The sequence below is a fragment of the Gobio gobio genome (assembly GCF_949357685.1).
Source record: "Gobio gobio genome assembly, chromosome: 25".
Lineage (NCBI taxonomy): Eukaryota > Metazoa > Chordata > Actinopteri > Cypriniformes > Gobionidae > Gobio > Gobio gobio.
In genome coordinates, this window is record NC_137121.1 from 33,081,095 (window position 1) to 33,086,566 (window position 5,472).

The window sequence follows — 5,472 nt, forward strand, 5'->3', positions numbered from 1 at the left end:
AGTGCAGCGGCGCACAGCGGTGGGATCTCACTCTCAGAGTGTAAATGCGCACGGCCGCTCGGCTCGGGCATTCATAACGGAGCGGTGCGGAGCAAAGTGAGTGGACAAAAAAGCTGCCCGATGCCCATCTTTATGCAAATGAATCCGTTGAACGTGACTATCCAATAGAAGTAGAGCACATGGAGACCGGGGGAAGTCTCTCGCGGGTATAAAACACAACATTCCCCGCTGGCTCAAAACCACAGCCATAGAGGTAAACTTGAGGAATGGCCATCAACACACACGAGGGGAAGCGTCTCAACACCACGCTTCAGTCGTGCCGCAAAAGTGGATCCGTACCGTAAACGTTTTAAACTGCGAGAGGCGTTACACTCTCTGCATAAGTTGAATACAGGCGGTATGGCGGAAGCTAGATATTTGACTTTATAAAGTTTTAAATATGGATATTTTTCTCACACAAACCCATTGATTCGCTTCAGAAGGCCTTTATTAACCCCCGGAGCCGTGTGGAGCGGTTATATGATGGATGGATGCCGTTTTTCTGGATCACCTCCATTATGAAGTTTGGAAGAGCCAGGACTTTTTTTAATATAACTCAGATTGTGTTCGTCTGAAAGAAGAATGTCATACACACCTAGGATGGCTTGAGGGGAAGTAAATCATGGGATAATTTTCATTTTTGGGTGAACTATCCCTTTAATTGGAAATTTGGGGAAATTTATATAAACTGTATCATAAACATAAACATTGTGTTTGGTCATAAGCGGACATGCTAGGTTTTTTTTTTCATATTGATATATTTTCCAATTACTTCTAATTTAGTAAATATGTAAAATAAATATATTTTTATAGTTATGCATGTGCTATTTATTTCAGTGTCACATGATCCTGTAGAAATCATTCTAATGCTGATTTGATACGAGTTATTGTCAATATTGTGTTGCTTTCTAAAGGATCATGTGACACTGAAGACTGGAGTAATGATGCTCAAAATTCAGCTTTGAATCACAGGAATATATCACATTTTAAAGTATATTAAAATAGAAAACTATTATGTTAAATTGCAATATTTTTGATCAACTGTGCATGTTATTCCCAACTACATTTAAGTTCCCTGTTATAGGCTAACCTGCAATTCCCAGCTTATTCCCATGGAAAGTTTCCAGCCTTGAAAATTCCCGGAATTCTGCAACCCTACTTGCAACAAACAAATCTGCAGCACTTTTTAAAATCAAGGTTTAAGTAATAAAGTGAGCAGAGCACTGAGAGTTATCTTCAGTAGCAGCGCAAGAGCTTTGAGTACAAGAGATTGTTCAGTTTTGCAGCAAATAGTTACAAACAATAATAAAGAGTTTGTTTGATCAAACACACAATCTTTATTTCAGCAGTTGTGCTTCCAAAACAGTTTCTGATCCGGAAGTGCGCCACTGCCCTCTACTGGTAAACAAGAGCGATGCAATACTTCGATGCATTGAATTTTGTGTGTGTGTGTGTGTGTGTGTGCGCGTGTGTTAGTTTGGTATTTTTGCTAGGACACATTTCTCAATATTTATGTCACTTTTTCAAAACTCTTCACACAGTTCTCTTCACCAGCAGATCATTTCACATTCAAGATGCACTAAAACTATAGCCTACCACACTTCATAAATGTCTCAAATGTTTTCCATAACACTAGCAAAGTGTTTCACCCAACACACTTCGCCACTCATAAAACAATGACCTGTGCTAACAAGTATATACATACATAAAGGTAGATAGATAGCGGGCATAATATATTTTTTTAATGTAAGCTTTTTAACATTCATTAGGCTTCAAACTTCTACTAAAAACAATCCCCACATAAACCCGTCATGTTTACCTGTGCCCTTCCTGTCTAACAGGTAGGAAATCAAACAGGTTTGAAGTTATCAAACAGTCTGCACTGCATAAATTATGAATTAAATATAGATTAACCTTTATTAAAGCTACAAAAGTTCTCAAGAGAGTGATTGACATTAGACGGCATGGCTGCTTTCGCTTTAAGATCTGTCCCATTTCCTCATTTCCAATGAGGATACTCGACAAAACTGACATGTAGGCATAATTCTGTGTTATTTTGTTAAAAAAGAGAACTGGATTCTGGTGCTGTCTGTGCTCATGATGCTGGCACGTAACCCACAAATCCTAGTGGACAATGCGTATCATATGCACGTGAAAAGTCCTTTAGGCGTATAAATCGCACGATAAATACAATTCGTCTCATAGATACGCATTTCATGAGAACGTGTTGATCTATAAGAGCACATTCGGAGTTAAGAGCGGGAAAGACAGACAAAACTGGCCACTCCGCCGTGTGTCATGGACCTAGAAATATACGTATTGACTGCATGATCTCTGTATTATTTACTGCATGCGAACCGCAAATTAAGCTGGGCGAGCCACGCAATGAGTATCAGCCCTAAACCATCCCCAATCCTTTAAGAACATCACAACAGTGCTAAAGGCACACCTGAAGACAAAGGTTTCATTACTCCCACAGTTTATGATTGGAGGGGGAAAAAATGCTTGTAATGTATTGAACATTTATGGAGCAACAGATTTTGTGTGAAAATAAATCATAAAAATCTTGTAAATGCATGAGGTGGCGGGCCTGTTACCCCACAGACACACGGGGCAAATATTTCTGCTCAAATAATGTGTTTTTAAATCATGTCTAAGTAAATACATACAAAACAATCACTTTAGCAAAGCTTGAACTATTTTCTGTTTATTTTGCTAAATAATAAAAAAAACATTTTGTTAATATAAAAATACATTTAAAAAACATATTAACCAATTATTTTAAAAAGTAAAGATTCTGAAAGCATTGTAGGAGATCCCATAATAATTTAATATAGATTTACAGTTGTAACAATATATGATATTTTATGATATAATTAATATAGTTTCATTATAAATATGGTGATTATCTCTACGGTGGACACCCAACTTAAAGGTGCACTATGTAACTTTTCCATCCGCTGGAGGTCACCTGTTCAAAACAAAGGCGTAGTTTGATGACGGCACGTTTGAGCGCAGAATCTTGGGACATGTGGTCTTCACCTCACAGCCGGTGGGAAAGAATCGGGATAGGACTCGGGCAGAAATCATGTTGATGGATGTGATTATTAACGTTACTGTAGTCTGAAGCAGAGCAGGAGCGAGTGTTAATAAGATGAACGCAACACACGCCTCGTGAGCAGCGGGACTTTTATCCGTTTACTCGTGAGCAGCGGGACTCGCGATCCCGCCACTACTTCCTCTTTTGCGGTCATGAGTGTGAGGTAACGCAGCTCTGTTGATCATATTAGACACTTCTGAGTGTGTTGATGATGTGATGACGTTACTCTGTGTGTTCTCTCGGCGGCTGCTATGACACTTGTTCACACTGCAGTGAGAGTAAAGCGTTTCTGCAGAATAAAACCAGAAACCGAGGGGAACGCAGATATGATGTCATCGACAGGCCACGCCCTCACACGTCCCGGTTCCTTGGGTAAAATAGCAAATTCTCTCGATTTACAAATAGTTGGAAACATTTGGAATATTGTAAGTACTCAACTGAACAAAATATATAACACTGGCCTAGGGGTTTTTAGATATTTTACTGAAAAAATTGTACATAGTGCACCTTTAATATATGATATTTACCATATGAATCTAACCATGTCATGTCAACAAATGTAAAAGTCAGCCAGATATTTATTATCATGTTAAATGTTGTTTCTTTTGCCCCCCGACAACAAGAATGCCTTACACCCCAAATACCATACTTTACATATTCTTCAAACTGTTGCTTTAATTACCTTGAACAACTGAAAACCATTAACAAGGCCGTTATCTCAAAATATAGTCAATCATTTTAGTGATTCTTATTTGCAACATTTAAAAAAACATGAAATATTAGAGCAAACTACTGTCAAATCAACTTGCGATCCCGTCAAGGATCAGACAAATATCCACGGTCATCTTGAAAAGCGGATGTTTTGTAAAGTGCTGAGGCAAGTTTTTGTGCCATCTAGTGGTTTAGAGGAAAATCAAATCATGGGCCCTGTCCCAAATGGCACCCTAAACCCTTGCGGTCTTCCTCTGAGTGCGTACTTTCATGACATAACGCCGGCAAGAAGTCCGCTGTGTAACCCACACCAGTGCGGGATGGGCAGAAGTGCGCATCGAGGGCTCATATCGACCTCAAAGGGGGTGCTCGCGAGACCCCTTCTGAGACCTAAAATGACCAATGGGACACCCTGCGGTCTTGTGGACTTAACGGACACACACACACGGCAGCCATTGCAAGTCCACAAGACCAAAAGTGCACATGAAGTGTGTCATTTGGGACAGGGCCAAAGAAGCCTTTAGCCCCGTTGTAACCTAGCCTGGCTCCGCCCTCCTACGTACTTCCGCTCAATTTTCATTTTCCTTCAGTTCTCCGTCTGGGATTGCGCTATATTCTCTGGTTTTCTCCGGTCAAATTTTAACCAGTTCAATCAGCGAACAGAGGGAGTGGCTCAGAACGATGACGTTGATGTCGCGCGCTAGTTTGAGATGACAAACGTCACGACCAAACGTTAGCGATTGGTAACGGCAGATCCAGAGCGGCTCTGGGCAGATCCAATAGTTTTAAACTTCAGCAGAGTTTCCGCCTTCAAGGAAGCTAACGCTTGTCAACGGAGAGTGGCCAGACTCTCTGAACAAATGAAACGGACGAGAGTCTGGTAGGACCAGGCTAGATGTACCCTACTCTGTACAATTACACTGTAACTATACATTTCATTATGGCATTACTGTAGAAATGTAGCAAATTGCGGTCTCGTTTAGTTTTGTATATATTGTATATATATAACATTGAGTTTAGCTGGTGTTTGTGTCTGGGTGAGAAAAGAATTGATGTCATTCGGTGCCAAAGCAACGATAAATGCTCCACAGTTTAGATGTCGTGCTCACTGTGTGAAGAGTTTAGAAATGTGTCCTAGCCCATTCTGAAAGAAACGAATGGATTTCCCTGCCACAGGCATCGACTGCGATCGCTGTAGGCGAGAGGTAACAACTCATTAGCATAACTTTAAAACCGTTTCTTAAAAAGAAATGCATCAAAGGCAATGTGAAGAATTCACTCATAGATACAATATATCCCACACTAACCACAACAGACAAGCCATATCCCATACAGTCACTCGACGAGTTGAAATGTGATAAGTTAAGCTAAACAAAGCCCTTCAGAAAGAGTGAGACATTGAGGTGTCTGATCAGATAAAGTGATGCACATTCCACTTGGTTCAAAAGAACAGCAAGTCATACAATCGGCAGGCAGTGAAAGTGCTCTCCTTCAGTCACACGTTTAACTTCACTCTTAAATATCGCACACTTCCCACTTACAAAGCACAACACACTGGTAACAGATGCATAAATATAAATGGCTAAATATGGATTAAATGACTCCAAATCCAATATAAAACA